We start from the raw sequence: 21626 nt of genomic DNA, 5'->3' as shown, positions 1-21626 counted from the left end.
GCGGCTTCCCACATGCCACAACTACAAGGACCCACAGCGAAGAATATACAGCTATGTACTGGGGGGGCTTTGGGGAGAAAAAGGAAAATAAAATAAAATCTTTAAAAAAAAAAGAATTAGCCATCAGAATAACATCAGCTTGAAGATGGAAGATGGAACGACGCGTTCAAAATTCTAGATGAAAATTATCCTCAACCTAGATCCAGTCAAATGATCAATCAAGGAAAATGGAGGAAAGGATATTTTCAGACAGGTTCTCAAAACTTAGGCACCCTTTTTAAGGAAGCTAATGGAGGATGTATGCTAACAAAGTAACAGCTGACATGTATGAGGCACTTTCTGCACCAGGCACCCTTGGAAGTGCTTCACACATATTTATTGGTTTACCTCTCACCACGCTCCTATGAGGTGGGTAATATTACTATCTCCATTTTTCCCACGAGGAAACTAGGCAGAGCATTTAGGTGATTGCTCAAAATCTCACCGCTAGTAAGTAGTGGAGAAAGAAGGGACTAAACTAAGAAAGAAGGCAAGGAGCTTAGAAAAAAGTGACTCGACCAGGAAAATGGTACTGAAAAACTCAGGATGATGCAAAGTGTAGCCCCAAGATGCCCATCGATCAGCTGATGTGGAGCATAGCCAGTCCAATTTGGAGCTGAAGAATGAAGGACTCTGGGAGGGAGGCCAGCAAGGGGAAGGAATTAATTGATAAATTACCTGATGTTTTTGACTATCTGGAAAACGAAATCAACCGACCTGTGGTGGATCTGGCGGGATGTAATCATAGCAGGTTATTTGGCTCTCTAGCTAAGATATACTGTAAACACTGATTGTAGATTTTGTAGAAAACGTCTTCATACAAAATAAAATAGGAAGAAGGGATAAAGTGTGTGTGATGAGGGGCAGGGGACTGATGCAGTGTAAGAAATTTAAATCCTCGGTAGCCAAACCGGAAGACAAGAGAAAATGTCTAAAATCAGTGAACCAAGAAATATCAGTGTAGGGGCCGGCCTGGTGGCACTGCAGTTAAGTTCGCACATTCTGCTTCGGTGGCCCCGGGTTTGCTGGCTCCGATCCAGGGTGCGGACCTATGCATTGCTTGTCAAGCCATATTGTGGTAGGCATCCCACATATAAAGTAGAAGAAGATGAGCACCGATGTTAGCTCAGGGCCAGTCTTCCTCAGCAAAAAGAGGAGGATTGGCAGTAGATGTTAGCTCAGGGCTAATCTTCCTCAAAAAAGAAAAGAAATATCAGTGTAAGCATATTCTTTGAACAGCAGCAAATATTGGGATAAACAGTTAAAAACATTTTCCCAAAGGGGAAGTGGGATACAGGAGTGAAAAGAGATGAAACTTGTAGTACTACCTAATTTTTTAATTGATCTTTGAAAATATACATTGTTAATCAAATTGTATCATTATTTTTCAATTATATACAAAGAAAAAGATGACTAAGAAGTATGGAAAAAGACTACTGACTCAAATATATGGAGTCTGATCTGTTCTGGATTTCCAGAATTTGGACATGTTAATGATTTTTGCATATGTGGTATAATATGAAATATGGAATATTAAATATGATAAGACGTTTAAAACATAGTCATTAAAAAACTTTTATTTAATATAAATATATCATGCAAATTGACTGTTCAGCCATAATACGTAGCCTATGGCTTTGATGTTTGTTGTGTTTAAAATTAGAGGTGAACTTATCCTTTGGGTGTTATAAGAGCCAAGTTATGTTTAAATTTTTCCTTTAGACTTTTTTGAATGTTTCTAAATTTTCTTCAATTAAAATACACTGCTTTACTAACCACAAAAAATGTTTAATGAAGAGAGAGATTTTTTTAAGAACTTTGGCAATGTATTTGGGTTTTAAAAATAGATTCAGATACTACTTTGATAAAAGTAAAAATTTAATCAGAAAGGAAACAACTGAAAAGAAGAAAATTAATTTTAAAAAAAAGAACGGAAAGGAAAAATGTTCCTGTATCATATAGGAATATGTGGTTTTTCTAAGTGACTCAAACCTAACATAACACATTCCAAAAGAATTTATGTCACATAAATTTTTATATGTTCTTACATGCCAAATTTTTATACAGGCCTCTCATCAATGTTACTCAAAATGACAAGCCACAGGCTGAGGACTGGAGATGCTCCGTCACCTGGAGACTGCTCCGTGTGACAGGAGGTGCTGTAGCATCGAATGGAAAGAACACCGGGCTGCCTCCCAGCCAACGTGGAATTCCAAGAAGGGAGGAAAAGAGGAGAGTAAGGTGATGGCAAAATTCCCTCCCTTCAAAACTGTCCCCCGTGCACAGCCGATGAATCTGAGAAAAGCAACCAGCAAGCCCCACAGGGCATCTTCTCCTCTTCTATGCCCGAGGCGGGGCTCTCACACCAGGACTGCAGGGAGCTTCATGTCAGAAGGTGACTTGACAGAACCATCTTCCCTCACTCGTAATTTACTTAAATGTCGAGAATCTTCATGCGGCCTGTCAACAGCTCCGTGTAACATTTAACATGTGACCTCACTTGAGTCTCTAACTCTCGTTAAGTACTTTAAAAACACATTATCGCCTCATCTCGATTTACAGCAGAGTCTTAAAGAAATGCCATTTCTTGAAATGAAATGTTACATGAATCACAGCTGCAAAGTGCTGTGACAAAGCCAGCCGATCGACGGACACCCCACAGCACACACACAGGCAAGAACTCTGCCCTCAAAACAGAGAGAAGACCTGTCTGTTGCAGAATTCCCAGCATCAAGGAACGCTTGAAGGGTTGCCAAAAGTTCCTGTTCAAAAACAGAATGCAGATTTCTGGGTCATCCTGGTTTGTTCCCCAAATCACCACACAGCCACTAGGTTGAAGTGTGGGGGAAACTTCGAGAACAGCCCTGGAACCTGGGGTGTCTTCCAAGGCCATGAGACCACCTGGATTGGAGAAATGTGGCTTAAAACTGTCCCTAAAAAGTCTGGTCGAATACTCAGGAGCACTGATCCTAGCGCACCTTGGGATAAAGATCTGAAAAGATGGCTGAACGAGCCTGAATCAGATGCTCTAGCACCTTCTGGCAGAAGTCTTCCCAAGGGGTCTTCAGTGATAACCCGCAGGGTCCCTGGATGAGCGCACGCTGAGAACCCCGAAAGGCACTGGAAGCCGCAGAAGAGAGCAGCGCCTGCTCTCACCGCATAAAGCCGCACCGGATGTTCGAGGGCGTAAGTTACAACGCCCCGAACAACCTGGTGCTTCTCTGAGGCCGGACCCAGCTCCTGAACTCACCTTCCACTGCTCCGCGTTCTGACGGGCATCGAGGAGAACCTTCCTCTGAGACCTGCTGTGTCCTGGGTGAGACTCAAATACCTGCCCGAGAGCTTCACTCTGCTGCTCCCCCCCCCGCCCCCCCGCAACGCTGCCTCCATCCTTATTGCTCGTTACACTCCCCAGTGTCTGATTCTCCACCTGGTGACCCAGCTTTCCACCAACCAGCCTCCCTCACCTCTGAGATTGCTTTCCAGGCTGCAGTCTGCCAAACTACAAGGCAGCTTCCAGCTAGCCTCCCCTGATTAAGCAGGAAGTGCCCACCTGTCCATTCTGCCCAGCGCTCCACGCGAGAGCGGTGCGAATGGCGCCACGTCTTTACTGCCTAACTAGAACGCAGGCCTTCTCAGTATCCACTCTCCTGACCCGATGGGACGTCCAGCGTCTGTCCCTTTTCCAATCACACGGCCCTTCCCTCCGAGCATCAGGCCCCGAGAGAATCCGGAGGCGGGCGGGGCACCTGTCAGCATCTGGTGTCCCGGCTGCCCCTGCTCCTTCAGGAGCTCGTGGCCCACCACTTGGCCACCCTCGTCGTTTCTCCAGGAGTGAGCTTCCCGCAGGCCCTGGGCCAGCGCACCCACTCCAGCGCGCTTCCAGCCCCCAGGTCCCGCCGCCCCGGGAGCCAGGCTCGGCTCTTCAGGACCTTGCCGCTCGCGCCCGAGCTCGCCTCTTCGGGCCCTGAAATCCAGCCAGTCCCGGAGCCAGCCTGCAGTTCCAACCCGGGAAACAGAGCATTTATTCACTTGTTTTTCCTTAGTAAAGGGGCTTAATTGCCACGGGGAGTCCTGTGATGGTCCCAAGGGGCAGATCCCAGACCTTAGAATGGGAAGAGCTTATATTTAAGGGAGGGAGGAAGAAGGAAGAATAAGGTCAGTTTAGATGCGCTGTAAGTGCAATGTTTAGACACCACTGCAGTCTAATGGGATTCTGCTGTAACACGTGTTTCTTCATCAAACATCCATGGAGCCCGCTCTAGGCCCATCACAGGGCTGAGCAATGGGAACGCAGACAAGGGAGGCAGAACCCACCCTCAAGGTGAGTCTCTGGAAGCATCTGGAGAACAGCCTTCAAAGAGACTCCTACCATTCTCCGTGAAGAAATGCTGTTTATTATCACTGAAAACCACTGATTACCCATCTGTAGACACATGCATAAATTTCTATATCTCCCTTCCCTTTTTTTATGCTTTTTGTTTTTGGTGAGGAAGATGGTTTCCACATCTTAAATTACCGGTTAGTCACGTTTCTTTTTACAGAGAGGATCACAGATCGTATTTCCTTACACTAGATCCCGCTCCGCACCAACAATACAGGTTTTCGCGGACTTGGGGCTGTGAAGCGTAGGACTCCCTCACCGCATCCCTGGACCCCTCCCGCAGAACCACAGGCGGCGAGCATGCACGTCCTCCGATTCCATCTTATAAAGAAGAAAGCACAGCTCCGAGAGGCTACTGATTTCCAAGGAGGGGGCTACGCACAGGGAAGCGGCCCAGGTCCCCAACCCGGGGCTCATCCCCACACCTGAGCCTCACTCGTCCACGAACCTGGCGTCCCTCCCGGCCGCCGAGAGGAGGCGGGGCGGGGCTGCCGGGGGCGGGGCCTGACGGCCGGGCGGCGGCGTCCGGGGGATTCGCGCGAAGCCGAAGCCGCTCCAGCGTCCGGGTCCTGCGCCTGCGCAGCTGCTGTGGCGGCTCCAAAGGCGGAAAGGCAACGCCGTGTGCGCTCCGGTTAGGAAGCGGCGTTTCTCGCCTGCTTTAAATTTGTAATTTGTTGGGTTCTGTTTTCTCACTTTAAATAAATATTTGTTGTTTGCAAATAAAAATTTGCTGAAGGTTTTTTGTTCTTTTCGTTAAATAAGACCCCCCGCAAATTGTATAAGTGATCCGTTTGGCAAGGGGAGGGTGGTCACAGGGCACTGAGGCACCGAGAAGGGCATCATCTGCGCCCACAGACGTCATCCCTCACCTCGCTTACCCGAGAGGGAAACATACATGGAAACAGCACTGAAAGTTAATAAAAACACCTATTAACTGACTTCCTACATGCCAAAGAATAAAACAAAGACTGCCAGTGCCTGGGAAAAAATTCGTCAGGCGAGGAAACAGCCACCAGTGAGTAACAACTGAGGGACGCACAGATCGGGAAACGCCAGAGACTGTGGGACGTAAGGAAGGAAGTTTCAGGGCAGATATGCTAATTAGGGAGAGAATCCTTCAGAGGACCGAGTCCGCAGGTCTGTCCACCATAGGTTAGAACAGCCCCACTATTTATGGTCAGGAAAGTCTTCAGTGAGGTCCAGAGTCTGGTGCTCCCAGGCCACTGAAGCCTCGTGGTCATTTGTCAGCTTCAGCTGCCAGAACCAGCTGCGGGGGCACATGGCGTTCCACTCTCATGTCTCCTGGGCAAGTGCTGTTGGAAGTAGAAAATTTCCTTTTAACGTACAATAAACCAGGAACAATAAGTTTTCAGCCTAGGGCGATTCCATCTGGCAACCATGAATGATACATGTTATTAAATGGTTAAATAAACTTAAAGTGCTTGCATTAGGAGGTACGTTTGCTACAATTGATGAACCAATTACATTATTATTAACTGAAGTCCATGGTTTACATTAGGGTTCACTCTTTGTGTTGTACACTTTTAAGGGTTTAGGCAAACGCATAATGATATGTATGCACTACCATGATACCACACAGAAGAGTTTCACTGCCCTAAAAATCCCATGTTCTGCCTATCAATCCCTCTCACCTTCCCCTGAAACCTTAGCAACTTCTGATCTTTTTACTGTCTCTATATTTTTCCATTTTCCAATACCATTTTTAATATTCCTCCCATCGAAAGATTGGGCCTGTTTCCCCTTCTGGTTGAATCTGGATGGGCTGTGACTAGGGCAGAAATGACATTCTGTGACTTCTGAGGCAACATTATAAAAGGCCACACAGCTTCCATCCTGCTCCCTTTAGATGCTCACTCTTGGAATCCATCACGCGGTGAGGACACCTAAGTTGCCTGTGGAGAGACCCTTGTGGAGAGGAACTGAACTCTCAGGTGACAGCCACCACCAACCTGCCAGTCCTATGAGTGAGCCACCTTAGAAATGAACCCTCCAGCCCCAGTTGAGCCCACCCAGCTGAGGCCCACATGGGACAGAGATGAGCCAACAGCCTTGGGAGACAGAGATAGTGCCTTCCTCTGGAGCAAAGGGCAGGCATGCTTACTGCCCACTGGAAAAGATTTGTGTTCGCTAAGCGCAGAGTGCCTCTTCTGCGATGCAAACACTGCATGTGCAGACATCCACCTGGGCTCATCTGCATCACCCCCATGGGAGTTGGAGGTAAGGGCATTAATGCCCTATGCTGCTCAGGCTGCTTTCTGTGCTGTGAGTGATAGCATCCTTTGTCTCTAGTCCAGGAGTCTTGTGTCTGCTGCCACTATCAATGAAACTGTGGCAGGTTAACTTGTTGGCTTGCAAGTAGGGTCAAATCTCAAACTCTTCATAGTCTTAACACTCTTTCCTTTCATGTTGGAAATGAGGCCAGATCAACAATAAGAGGACAGAATGCAGTTGGAAAGAATGATTCCGTTCACTGATGGGAATAATGAACCTCAGAAAGTGTTAAGCTCCTATTTTAGGGTCTGACAAACTTGCAAGTACCTCCTTTTTCTGGGACCAGCTGTGCCTGCACCTTAATTCTTTTAAATCCAACAAAGCTGAAGTCTCAGAACACTAAAGACAGAAAGCAGCAGAGGAGATTCCCTGAAAAACCAATGAAGCTTAAGCTCGGGGGGCCCTCTCTGCCCACACCCTTCAGGGCCCAGCAAGAGCTCTCACAATGAGTTCACATGCCAATTCACTTTGTAAAGTTTGCAAAAATAAGATTTTTAAGCTCAATTAGTCAGTTCCACTGTGTCTTTACACTCTGACTTTTCCTCCCCCACACTTCCCTTCCGGTGGTTTGGGAGCGGCCACAGGTGTCTGGGGACACCATTGAAGGAGAGTTGGTGATACATGCAGCTCGGGTTGAGCTTTGGACCATTTACACATTTCACAGTCACATCTGTGCCCGCTTTAGCCGTCCCTCGGTAGGGATAGCTTCCAGGAATGCCACTACTGCCCACTGTGCCAGCACTGAGCATCATGGCATGAAGACCTCTGGCCAGAGCCTGTATCAGGAAATGAAAAGCCTCCACAGCACTTGCCACTGCAAGGATAAGGATAATGGAGGGAAAACAAGGACTGAAATGCAGGCAGACAGAAGCCAGTCTGTGGGAAATTCTTCCAATCCTCAGATGTGTAAAACTGTAAGCAGAGGACCCCTGGTCAAATTCCTCTTATTAGGAATACTCAGTGCAGCTGGTACAATTATAAACCTACCCTACAATTATTTTGATGTTTGTTGGAAATTACACAAAATGGAATTTGTCAGAATTCCTGCGTGTATGGCATACAAACAGTAGAACAAACAGTTGCTGTTTGAGGTCCCGTGTTTTATGCATCCCAAGGAGGCGGATTGCTCCTTAGCACATCTGATGCATCCTATCCTGACAGTCCGACAGTGCCTGATGAGACACAGGTAGAACTGCCGCCAATGCTCAGAAATGAGAAAAAAGGAAACAGTGCTCCAGTGACAAAACTCCTATACATATTCATCAACAGGTCAATGGATACTGTTTAAGTGTAATTTGATTACCTCACTGTATAAGACAATTCAACTTGGGGTGGAAATTAATAAAAGAAACCCTAACTAAATTGGAGTCAGGAAGACCCGTAGGGGGAGCTCTAACGCCCTATGGTACATCGTCAATTACACCAACCATGAAGCAATGGATGCCTGCGTTACTACTGCGGGAAGATTTCCCTCCCCACCCAGCAACAGCCTAGCTAATGAGAAATGCTGCAGCTCAGCCAGTGAGAAGCCGTCGCCGCCCAGAACTGTTACTTTCCCCCAGTGGACTTTCCTTTGGAACAGCCCCTCCCTACAACCCGTTTTTCTCTATAGAAGCAGCTTCCCTCCCTTGTTTTCTGGATTTGCCTATGGTTTGCCATAGCATTCACGTCCTGATTTGCAATTCTTTTGGCTGTTCCCAAAGAAACTCATTTTGGAGATAAAATAACAGGTGAATTTGCTTTTTAAGTTGACAGTGGCAATTTCAAAATGCATCTGGATTGCTCTATGGACCTTATTTTCAGATTAATTTTATATGTTGTATTCAGAATTACTGATCAAACCAAAATAAATATGACAGGAAGGAAATATCCTAGTGGAAGCCAATATGTAAATCAAAAAGTGAAAATTAGCAGAGCTTGAAAGTGTCAAAAACTCTCTTGCTCTTAGAAGCTAATGGAAACTAAAACCTTTGATGGTTAAAATCATGAAGACGGAGGGGAAAGAATCACAATAAGCAATAAAATGTAGATGAAAATTAAAATAGAAAAGATAAAGGTGAGTAGGAGAGTCAGGACACTATGATACAGGAATCAGGAGGAAGGAAGATCGACAGTGTTGTAAAGGAAAATGCAGTTGGTGTGACAGTGGAGCAAGCTTGAGACCCAGGGCTGCTTCATTTCAATGAATTTGGTGACTTTACTACATTTCCTTTACTTAGCTACATGTCCTTTTTGATCTAGTCAAAAACAGAGGGAAAAGGTATTCTAGAGATTTGTGAGGCACACAATTAGTAGTTTGTTACATTATTTTCAGCACTTGGTGAAGTTTCTGATATGTGTCTGCTTTTTAAAACGTATGGTTTGTTGTGATTTCTTTCCAATTCTAAGCATTCCTTTTGTAACGAATTCCGCATTTGTAATTTGTGGTACTGTTTTTCTTTAAGAAGTCCCTGAATTACGTGAGCTTCAGGCCGTCGCTAACTGGGGTCTGGCTCCAGAGATGGGTCATGCGGTTTTATTCTCCATCAATCAATGCCACACAATATTCAGACGTTACTCTCTGCCCGAAGGAGAGAAGATCCAGTTGTCTACACGGCTCCGGGCTAGAGAAGAGACAGACCAGAGGCCCGCTTTCTCCTGCTTTGGGGAGTTTAGTGAAAGGTGCCAACCAGGCTTGCAGCTTTGGGGAAAATAGAGTATGCTGGCAAGTGTTGACTGCTTTCTGTCCTCTTCAGGAAGACGCAACGGCAAACAGTCTAGGGCTAACCAGTTTGAAAGCAGAGAGGGAGGGCAGTAGGGCTCTGCCAAGGCAGGTGCTTTCTGCTGGGGCCTTTAATCTACGTTGACCCAGTTGGCTTTCGGGGTTGAAAAAGCCAACCGCTAAATAGCTACTATTTATAATACAAATGAATGAATGAATGAAAAAGCCAACTGATAAATAGCAAACCATTTATAATACAAATGAATGAATGAATGAATGAAAAAACCAACTGCTCCGTGTGGACACAGATTCTAGCGCCAATTGCTGCATTAGTCACGGTCCTTATTGCAGATGGCAGCATCCGCCTTAATTAGCTTAAACACACAGCAGTTGTTAAGGATGTAGAGCGCTCAGAGAATGGCCGGAAAGGCTGAAGCAGCAGATGCAGCTGTAGAGCAGCTTCCTGAATCACTGATTTCCAGGGGGACGGCGGCTCTCCTGGTGGCCCCGTCTGGTGGGGTGGTTTTGGAAGTGTCCTTGAGTCTCAGTCCAGGGTCATTTTTGGCCGAATACTGGCCAGTACACCTCACTTAAGAGCAGTGGTGAAAATCTGTGTCTCATCTCTTGCTATGAGAATATAAAAGATCTTTGCAGAGCGGTACCAATAACGTCTGATCCCCTTTTGGGGATTTTCTCAAAGAATCCTCATGATAAAACTCAGAACAATTGAGCAAAATGATGTTCAAAAAAGTATCAAAGAATTAGGCAATACTAGAGGCAGGGATCTTTGTCTTTACTGATATTTCTAGTAACAGTAAGTTAGTGAGAACTCACCTCCATAACAAGAACAAGGAGACAAAGATGGAGTCCCTTAAACCCCCCGACCCGCATTATTCTGGTTCCGTCTCCCCCTCACTCCTTTCTATCACTCTGCTTCGCGCTACCACCATTGTCAACAAAACTGAAAAAAATTATGCCATAGAACAGGATAATTTGAAAATGCTTGTGGTTTACCACTGGAAGTCTCTCCCAACTATTTAGTGGTTGACTAGAATTTTGAATTATAAAGCAGAACTTTGTTGCCTGAGTTTGGAGCGTATGACAAATATCCTATGATAGCAATAAAATATAACAGGTTCTCTGGGCGGTTGGAGGGGAATCACTGTTATAGGCAAGTTCGACTTTTGTAACAGAATAAATTCTTCACGATACAACAGATTAGCAGCATCACCATTATCTCCATTATCAATGGAGATCAATCTAATTATTGATAGGGGATATCTTCATATCCTTTACACAGACTTCCATACATAGAGTAGCTCAGGGTACGTACTAAGTCTGTTTCAGGGAAATGACACAAACACGTGGCCTTTTTATGCGTGACTCTTCAATACCTCTGGCAACAGACCTGAGAACATTTGGTTCAGTAATTCCTTTGGTAGACTCAAAAGTATAAAATATCTCTGTAGGATTTTGTCCTCAATGCAGAGGTTGTTTTCATTTCTGGAAAACTTTTTATCTTACAGAAAAACCCATCAGCAAAATTCTTTGGCTTTGCTACCCCTCACCCCAGCCCATCTCTAAACTTCCCTGGACAGTAGTCAATGCTTACCAGATTCACTAGAATTCACTTTTCTATCCTGGCACCAAAGAAGTCCTTCGGGCACTACCTGTGGTGGTTTTACTCTGTGTCAACTGAGCTAAGCTGGAACTACACTTCCCAAAGTCCTTTCCCCATACTGTTCCGAGCTGAGATTATACACAGAGAAATTTGCATAAGATGTGGAAGCCACAAGTTCAACAGCAGCCGTTATGCTTGGAAGCTCAGTGCAGCGGCTGGTGCAGGTCACACACAGTCCTGATCAGCAGGGTCATCTCGTCGGCCTCCAGCAGCAGCAGCCTATGCAGTTCCTTCAGCTCCCACCAGATCACCTCCTTCAGCTTCCCCTGGTCCTGGGCCAGGCATGTGTACGGCTCCACAGTGAGCGGCAGCTTCTTCCACATGCCACCAGCATCACTGGAGTCAGATGCAGTGAAAGACAGACACAGTTCGCCCTCATACATTCCACTTGTCCATTTTCCTCTGCTTCACCACCAGCTTTTCCTCCCAACTGCCTGCCCTGCTGACCTACAGCAATGTCAGCCCAACCCCTAGCAGCTCCCCTCCATGCTCCCTGGTTGGTGGCTTTTCTCTGATCCTCCAACCAATCTCCTTCCAGAACTTGACTTCCTTAGCTCTTCCATGATTGTGGAAAGTCTCATCGCTATGACAGATCCCTTTTTCGGTACCCCTCACAGTGTTTCTGTTCTGGCTGAACGCTGACTGATGGAGCACTGGCAGAAAGCAAATCAACACACCTTATTCCTAAACGTCAGCAAAAGTTTCCACATTTTTTATGCTCTCTGCTATAGCCATTCCCTCCCTAAGAATTTATCTCAAGGAAGTAGTTATGGATCATATAATACTTTGAGAAATCATTTGGTGAAACTTTCAAGGGACACATTTCAGTGAAAATAGATGGTCCGTGGATTGCTGTCTCAAGAGGGTTAGTTCTGCTGACTGCAGAACTTTCTGCTTTGCTGAGGGAGTGTGCAGAGATGAATAACTCTGAACTCTGGACATCATGGGGGACATTTGGAAACTGTCTGGGGAAGAGAAAGAAGAGAGAAGAGGCTACTGTCTGGAAAGAAGAACAGGGTAGAAAACACAAATGCGAAATGGCTGATGATCCTGAGTTTCCACTGCGTGCCGTGTGCTGTGTTTCTCCTGAAACAGTCCCGTGTGATCACTCACATTGGGGAGGGTTCCACCTGGAGACAAGTCAAAGTGCTGAGTCCTTCCAAATGAGCACGAGGCAAAAACAGGAAAAGTAGGGAAATATTGGAAACAGTCTAAGCGCTGAAAATTGGGAATTATTTAAATGAATTATGTCATTTTCAGCCAACAAAATACCACGCCACCATCAAAAACTATATTGTAAAAGGCTGTTTAATAATAGGAAAAAACGTCTCAAGTGAAGAAAGCACACTTCAATGGAATGTAGAGTATTAGCAAAGGAAAAGTACTGAAGAGTAAATGCCAAATACCGACAGCCGTGGTAGGTTGGCTGGTTTTTATTTTCTCCCTTTTATTTGTAATGTCATAAATTTCTGTAATAAACATGTATTTCTTTGTAGCAAAATAAAAACAGCAGATTATGTAGATTTTCGTAAACTTAGCGTCTTGAACCCAAAACGAGAGCTCAAAGGTGGGAACACGAGCAGTAGGTGGACTTAGGCAAGAGCTCCCGCTCCAGAAAGCGCTAACCTGCTCCAGCTGCAGCTATCACACTTGTCTCACCCGCAGGAGGATGGACACGCCCACACGTTCCTCCTCCCCGCCCTGGACAGAGCGTGTAAAAAAGGCCCAACACAGAGATGGGACTCATTGTCCTCTAAGTGAGGCAAGCTGAGTTCTGACCTGGTCCCTGTCAAAGGCTGCCATTGACTCTGGGGAGCAACTTGGCACTATCCGGAAGAGCTGAAGCCGCACTTCTAAGTTTTTGCCCAGAAGAAACCGTCACATGTGCATAAGGAGTTATGCACCTGAATGTTTATTTCAGTATTGTGTCCTTTTCATTAATTTCTTTCCTATGGAAAATTTCAAGCACATACAAAAGTTAACAGAGAAGTTTAATAGACTCCCACATACCTGTCACTCAACTTCAGTAACAATCAATTCACAGCCAATCTCATCTCCTCTACATCCCACCCACTCAGGGCCGGCCCCGGGGCACAGCAGTTAAGTTCGCACAGTCCGATTCTTGGCGGCCTGAGGTTCGCTGGTTTGGATCCCAGGTGCAGACACAGCACCACTTGGCAAAAGCCATGCTGTGGTAGGAGTCCCACGTATAAAAGTAGAAGGAGATGGACACGGATGTTAGCTCAGGGTTAGTCTTCCTCAGCAAAAAGAGGAGGATGCGCAGTAGTTAGTTCAGGGCTAATCTTCCTCCAAAAACAAAAAAATTAAAAAAAAATCCCACCCACTCACCACCACTCCTGTATTATTTCAAAGCACATCCCAGACATCCTATCATGTCATCCATAAATACTGCAGTATAGATATATCACATACAACAAGTATGTGTGTATACCTAGGCAAATATATAATATATATACAAAATGAAGACTAAAAAATAACTTTTAAAAACCCCATAATGTCTTATTACATGTAAGACAAAATAACAATAATTTCTTAATATCCTTAATTATCAGGTCTATGTACCAATTTTTAATTTTTCCACAAATACAATTCTTGAGGCAATTGGGACTCTGGAAATGATGGAATGTTTATATTGTTAAGTTTTTTTAGATGTGAGCATGGTTTTGTGTTTTTTAAGTCTTAAGCTGAAATATTTATGGATAAAATGACATGTTATCTGGAATTTGCTTCAAAATGGGGTAATGAGGGTAGAGATGAAACAAGATTGGCCTGAGTTGATCATTGTTGAAGCTGTGAGATGGGTACATTGGGTTTATGAGACTACTTCTCCTTTTTTTAAAATATTTGAAATTTTCCATAATAAAAAGAAAAAAAAGCAGATCTAAACAATATTTGTTTATGCATAGAAAGAAAGCTAGGAAGATAGAACAGAAAAAAGAGAAAAATAAATACAAGATTAAGGATATGGTTACCTGGCTACCTGGCAAAGGGTAGTCAAGGTAATTGGAAACGTTCTAGTCCTTAATTGTGAGTAATATTTATGTTTCTTTTATTAAACTTTTGATTGAGATTATGATGTTTACAACCTTGTGAAATTTCAGTTGTACATTATTGTTTATCAGCCATGTTGTAGGTGCACCCCTTCACCCTTTGTGCCCACCCCCCACTCCCCCTTCCCCCTGGTAGCCACTAATCTGTTCTCTTTGTCTACATGTTTAACTTCCACATATGATTGGAGTCATACAGAGATTGTCTTTCTCTATCTGGCTTATTTTACTTAACATACTGCCCCCAAGGTCCATCCATGTTGTTGTGAATGGGACGATTTTATCCTTTTTTATGGCTGAGTAGTATTCCATTGTATATATATACCATATCTTCTTTATCCAATCATCAGTTGATGAGCATTTAGGTTGCTTCCACATCTTGGCTATTGTAAATAATGCTGCAATGAACACAAGTGTGCATGGGACTTTTGGAATTGCTGATTTCAAGTTTTTTGGATAGATACCCAGTAGTGGGATGGCTGGGCATATTGTATTCCTATTTTTAATTTTTTGAGAAATCTCCATACTGTTTTCCATAGTGGCTGCATAAGTTTGCATTCCCACCAGCAGTGTATGAAGGTTTCTTTTTCTCCACAACCTCGCCAACATTTGCTACTTTTTCTTTTCATTACTTTTGCCATTCTAACGGGCGTAAGGTGATATCTTAGTGTATTTTTGATTTGCGTTTCCCTGATGATCAGTGATGATCATTTTTAATTTATAGAGGCTTGCCTTGTTTCCCAACATATGGTCCATTCTTGAGAATACTCCATACGCACGTGAGAAGAACCTGTATTCTGCTGTTTTGGGATGGAGTGTTCTATATATGTCATTAAGTCCAACTGTTTTAGCATTTCATTTAATTCCACTGTTTCTTTGTTGATTTTCTGTCTGGATGATCTGTCCAATGATGTGAGTGGGGTGTTGAGGTCCCCTACTATTATTGTGTTATTTTTGATATCTTCTTTTAGGTTTGTTAATAGTTGCTTTTTGAACTTTGGTGCTCCTGTGTTGGGTGCATGGATATTTATAAGCATTATTTCTTCTTGATGTAGTGTCCCTTTTATCATTATATATTGCCCCTCTTTGTCTCTCTTTACCTGCCTTATCTTGAAATCTACTTTATCTGATGTAAGTATTGTGACACCTGCTTTCTTTTGTTTGCCATTAGTTGGAGTATTGTCTTCCACCCCTTCACTCTGAGCCTGTATTTGTCATTGGAGCTGAAATGTCTTTCCTGGAGGCAACAAATTGTTGGATCTTGTTCTTTAATCCATCTTGCCACTCTGTGTCTTTTTATTGGAGAGTTCAATCTATTTACATTGAGGGTGATGATTGATGTATGAGGGCTTAATGCTGTCATTCTGTCACTCGTTTTCCGGTTTTCCTGCATTTCCTTTGTTTCTCATCCTGTGTGTTTTGGTCTACCCATTGGTTTCTGTGGTTTCTTATGCTGTGTTTCTTAGTTTTTTCCTTATTTATTTTTTGTGTCTCTGTTTTGCTTTTTAGTTTAGTGGCTACCCTGAAGTTTGTTCAGAATCTCGTGCATAACATAGTCCATTTTCTGATGGCCTATTTCCTTAGTCTAAACTGATTCAGTCCCTTTCCTCCTCCCCTTCTAAGTTATCATTCTCATATCTTAGTCTAACTTGTGTTGTGAGTTTGTTGTTAAAGTGACAAGATTGTTTTTGATGTTTTCCTTCCCTTTATCCTAATGCTATAGTTTAATATTTGCTATCCTATTCTGATTCTATCTGTCTCCTTACTCTGTGTTGTGTGACCCCTTTCTCCCTTTTTTCTTTTTTCAGGTCTGAGGGCCATCTTAAGGATTTCTTGTAGAGGGGGTGTCGTGGCTATGAAGTCCCTTAGCTTTGTTTGTCTGGAAAAGATTTAATTTCTCCCTTATATCTGAAGGATGCTTTTACTGGATAGAGTATCCTTGGCTGAAGATTTTTATCTTTTAAAGTTTTGAATATGTCATTCCGTTCTCTCCTAGCTTGTAAGGTTTCTGCAGAGAAATCTGCTGAAAGTCTGATAGGGGTTCCTTTGTAGGTTATTTTCTTCTGCTTTGCTGCCCTGAGTATTCTTTCTTTGTCATTCATTTTTGCCAGTTTTACTACTATATGCCTTGCAGTAGGTCTTTTTACATTGACAAATCTAGGAGATCTGAAAGCTTCCTCCACACACATTTCTCTGTCATTCCCTAGATTTGGGAAGTTCTCTTTGAGCACGCTTTCTGCTCCATTCTCCTTCTCTTCACCTTCTTAGATGCATATAATTCTTATGTGGCATTTCCTCATTGAGTCAGATATTTCTCAGAGACTTTCTTCATTTCTTTTTAGTCTCAAGTCTCTCTCCTCCTCTATCTAAAGCAATTCAACATGTCTATCTTCAATTATGCTGATTTGCTCCTCTATGGTGTCCACGCGTGCATTCAGGGAATCCATATTTTGTCTTATCTCTTCCATTGTGTCTTTCATCTCTAGTATTTCTGATTGATTCTTCTTTATAGTTTCAACCTCTTGTGAAGTAGCTCCTGAACTCGTTAAATTGTTTCTCTATATTCTCTTTTACCTCATTGAGTTTTTTGACAATAGCTATTCTGAATTCATTGTCATTTAGTTTACTTATTTCTGCATCACCAGGACTGAATTCTGGGTGCTTGTCATTTTCTCTGTGGTCTGGAGTTTTGATGAACTGATTGATGCTGGAACTACAGGTTTTTCCCATTGTGATATTATTCGGTTGGGGTTACAGCCTATCGCCACTGGATGGGGGTCAAGAGCCACATATTCTGACCCATCTGCCTTCAGCCAAGATGGTGCGGCACAGCGCAGGTTGGGGGGCTGCATTCTCTCTAGCGTGCAGTCCCCAGTTTCCCAATCAGCTCTCACTATCTGGTCTCCTGGGATCTTGGCTTGATGAGGTCACCCCACACCAAAGCTTTAACCCCATTAGAGGGCTTCCCTCTAAGCTGCAAGGGCGCTAGGGAGTCCTGGGTGATCCTGCAGATACCAACCCCTCCCCCACTCCATCCCTCATGGAGCCTCCTGCAGCAGCAATCCTAGTCTTTAGGGGATGGAGAAAAATTCTCTCTTACCCTGTTCCAGCTCCTCCAAGGGGGTTCCAGCCTCTCTGCCCTCTGTTGTTTGGCTGCCATGACTCTCCAAGGATTCCTGTGCTATTAGGATGTTTTATGTTGGAATATGGTTGCTCCTTTTTGTTGTATGTTGGAAGGGAGAGAGTCCTGGGCAAGCTCACTCGGCCATGACACTGACATCCAACAGCTTTTACATTATTTTAGAAATTAAAATATTAAATGATAGATAAAATAAAGGAGTGCTATCCATGCACGTGTCAATATGTGGTGTCACAAACCAATATTAGAATTAGTCCAATTTCGTGCACTTGAGTACCAAAGGAAGACAAAAAAGTTTTACATGGTGACCAGTACATACATACACATGTACACACACACACACACAACTGAAACAGTAGCTTCAGAAAAAATAATTATCCTTGCTATGTGCAACACTCTGAAGACTTCTATTCTAGCTCACTTTTTATTTTTTTTTTTATTTTTTTTTTTTTAAGATTTTATTTTTTCCTTTTTCTCCCCAAAGCCCCCCCAGTACATAGTTGTGTATTCTTCGTTGTTCTTCGTTGTGGGTTCCCCCAGTTGTGGCATGTGGGACACTGCCTCAGCGTGGCCCGATGAGCAGTGCCATGTCCGCGCCCAGGACTCGAACCAACGAAACACTGGGCCGCCTGCAGCGGAGCGCGCGAGCTTAACCACTCGGCCACGGGGCCAGCCCCCTAGCTCACTTTTTAAAAAGTGCTGGTCAGGATACAATAAACTGATTTCCTGACCATCAATGACCCACAGTGTGGGAAACAGGACCATATGATGACTGAGGTCTCTTCAAACCCTCAGACTCTGTAAGGCTACAGTTGGTTTAATCTATTCAGTAGGCATTAGCCCTGATTACAAATACCAGCAGTAAAAAGGGGCTGCTGTATTTCTATCTAAGAAAACATAGGGAGCTGCTCTCTTTTGCTAGGTTCTCCTCTTCCCAATCTTCCCAATGAATGGTGGAGGGTGCTGGGGCTCAGCTCTCAAACTCTTTTCTTCTCTACCTGCACCTAAGCCCAAGTGATATCATCCAGGTCCTGGATTTTTCTACCAGTTTCACGCTAGAGAATCCCAAATTTGCACCAGCCCTGACCTTTCCTCTGAATTCCAGATTCCCTTATCCAACTGCCTACATGACATCTCCATCAGAATATCTGATACTCTTCTTAAACCATACTCTGGATTCTTCCCCAGATCTTTTCAGTCCCAGTAACAACCATTGTTAATCCAGGCACAAAGACCAAAGCCGTGCCATCATCCTTGACTCCTCACTTTGTCTCATACCCCACATGCAATCCATTAGCATATCATCCTGTCTCTACCTTCAAGGCATATTCCAGATCTGACCACTACCGACCACCTCCTACTGACCACCGCTACCACCTTAGTCCACCCTGTCAATGCTCAGAGTTCCTAGAAGGAACTTACGTTCCTATGTCTTCCTTTCACAACTAGAATGTTTCCCTGTCCTCCTGATCTCATTTTGTGCCACTCACTACTCCAGAACAGGGGCATGTGTCTCTGCTCCCTAGCAGGGCACAAGTAGACACCCCCAAGTTTTTTAGGAGCTTCTATCTTCTCCCTACTTCTATCCCCTCATCCTACCCCTGTGTTAAGCCTGGTGGGAGCCATGACCATTATAATTCAGGCCTTCTGTCCTTCTTTTCCTCAATTCTTTCTACTCACCATAGAGCTGATTCCCTCTGTTATCAGGTGCTACACCCCTTACACCTCATCCTCCTCCCCTCCTCCAATCCTTGGCTTAGCTTTCACAGTGGACAGGGTGCAGAGGGTTTACCAACAGGAGAACTACTTATCTGAATGGATGTCAAAAGTATTTATGCCCATTGCACTACTATTAACATTGCCACACCTGGTCATTTTCATCACAGATCAGATTTGTGAGAAGTGTGTGATCACCAGGTTCTTATCAGAGGACTTTATTTTCCTGCTAAACATTGCTTAAATAAGAGATTGTATGTCAAATATAAAAAGGGGCCCACCAGACACTCCTCCTCTTTCCACCCTTCCAGGGCCTTAAAAGAATATTCACACAGCATTAGAAAAAGCTTTAGCCTCAGGAAAACTTTTCCTTCTCTTACCCAATCGTTTGCTGCACCTTCCATCTTTCCCACCGCAGAGTCTCCTCACCTGGGGAGCTAACATCCTCTCCCGCCTCCTCTGTGAATGGCTCTTACCTGGAAAAACTATTGCATGCTCTGCAGTTGTCTGTCACCATAGCTGCAACTTCCTCTCCCTGCAGGTCTGCATCCCCTCCATGTCCATCAGCTTCCTCTGCCCTCACCTCAGACCTGGCTTCTGCAGAAGCCTCCTCCAGCTCTTTCAGAGTTTATGTGGTTTATGACATTCCAGTGATATTTTCTCCCCTTCCAAATGGAGAACTGAAAAACAGGGCTGAAGAGACCTGCCCAAGCCCCCAGGGTTGGCTGCTGCCTGCATTTCACAGCCACACTTCCTCATTCACAGAGCACCTGCTCTGCTCACCACCTTCCCAGCTGACTCAAGGCACACCTCAACCTCTGGCTACCACAAGCACTCAGAACTGCACAAGGAACCCAAAGCAGATGCACTTCCCCATTTAATAGGAAATATCCTTGCTCAGCCCTGCCCCAAATACATGTTATGTATGGACAGCCACACAGCTTTCCTTTTTTTTTGTCCCTTTTTATGGTGCCACAGACAAACAGACCTCAGCGGAAATGGTCTTCAGAGCCAGCAGCTTCTACCTGCAAGCATCCTGAAAATCAAACTTGGTGCTGATCGCAAATTGACTTTCTCAGGAACAGAACATGCTGCTCACCAGAGAACACTATGAGAGCCACTTGCGCTATTTCTGAGTTGAAGTGTGTGGCCACAAAGACAGACTGACCCTGTCCCCCACAGTCACTGACTTGCCACACATGTCACGCCAGCAGGAGAGAGGGGTGCAAATAAACTAACCAGGTTCTGTCAGTCAGCTCAGTTTTGTCTTTGAAAAGTCCCCCATTCGGTCCCTTCCCCACCTTGGGCACATCCATACCGAGGGCCTCCACCAGCTGAGGGGCACAGCTTTGTCTTCTGGGAAATTGCAGCCCCCAGGCCAGGTCAGAGAGACTCTTCTCCAATCGGAGTCAACAGCAGCCAAGCTTGCTCTTTGCCAGGCATGATGTTAGCCTCTGTCATGTCAGCTCCACCAAACCAATCTGAGCAGGAGACAGTCCCCACTCTTCAGAAGCTTCTAGAGTCTACTGTGAGTGATCACACACACACACACACACACACACACAACCCTAAGGAATATAAGAAAACTACAAACAGGGGCCAGCCCGGTGGTGCAGAAGTTAAGTTCACACATTCCGCTTCTCAGCGGCCTGGGGTTTGCCGGTTGGGATCCCGGGTGCGGACACGGCACTGCATGGCACACCATGCTGTGGTAGGCGTCCCAGGTATAAAATAGAGGAAGATGGTTACGGATGTTAGCTCAGGGCCAGGCTTCCTCAGCAAAAAAAGAAAAAAAGAAGAGGACTGGCAGTAGTTAGCTCAGGGCTAATCTTCCTCAAAAAAAAAAAGAAAGAAAGAAAGAAAGAAAAGTACAAACAAAGCGCCAGGGTAGTTTGGAGGCAAAAAGTCTCATTTAAATGGAGACAGACTTCATCTATAAGGTGGACTTATTTCTTTGTAACTTCTGTATAAGCAGAAAACAACATTCATGACACTTACTTATATTTAAAATTTGAATCTCCCGTGTTGATTGTTCCCATTACCTCTGTCCTTCCAGGGAGAGGCAGCCAAATTTCCCAAGTTTATGTGACTCACGTACTTCATTTCCTAGCCAAGACACTTCAGTCACTTTGGTGAGAATGTCACAAAGGACATGGATTCCAGCCACTGGCCACCAGGGGATACATTGACTAATCTCTATTTCTTAGTTTATTTTACAAAAGCATAGTATTTTCTATGTTCTAGGGACTGTTCTAAGCACTTTGCGAATATTAACTCATTAAATCTTCACAAACACCCAAGAGGTGCTAATATCCCCATTTTACAACTGATGAAACTGAGGCACAGATCAATTATATAACTTACCTAAGGTCATATAATTAATATGATTCAAATCCTATCTAATAGGATTCAAACTCATGCAATCTGTGATCTTAACTACTGCACTGCTTATCAACTTAATTATCACAGTCCTCTTGGGTTTGATCCATGATGGAGACAATTTGCCGTAAATCTCTCATGTTTCTGCTCATCTTTGAGCGGAGGCACAACTCTCTTTGTTCCTAACTATTGTTTCAAAGGTGTGTACATAGTGAACAGCTTTTACA

The 21626-nt window shown here is 44.3% G+C and overlaps 1 long non-coding RNA gene across 1 annotated transcript; it reads right to left on the bottom strand.

Moving 5' to 3' along the window:
• Nucleotides 1-5331: 5331 nt before the first annotated feature.
• LOC139078780 (uncharacterized) lies at nt 5332-19655 on the bottom strand. Its single transcript, XR_011531893.1, has 2 exons — nt 19497-19655; nt 5332-5736 (listed from the first exon to the last, which is right to left on the bottom strand). It is a non-coding gene; the product is annotated as an uncharacterized lncRNA (long non-coding RNA).
• Nucleotides 19656-21626: the final 1971 nt, after the last annotated feature.

The sequence above is a fragment of the Equus przewalskii genome, chromosome 22 (genome assembly GCF_037783145.1).
Source record: "Equus przewalskii isolate Varuska chromosome 22, EquPr2, whole genome shotgun sequence".
NCBI classification, from domain to species: domain Eukaryota; kingdom Metazoa; phylum Chordata; class Mammalia; order Perissodactyla; family Equidae; genus Equus; species Equus przewalskii.
This window is presented reverse-complemented; position numbering and strand designations above follow the sequence as displayed.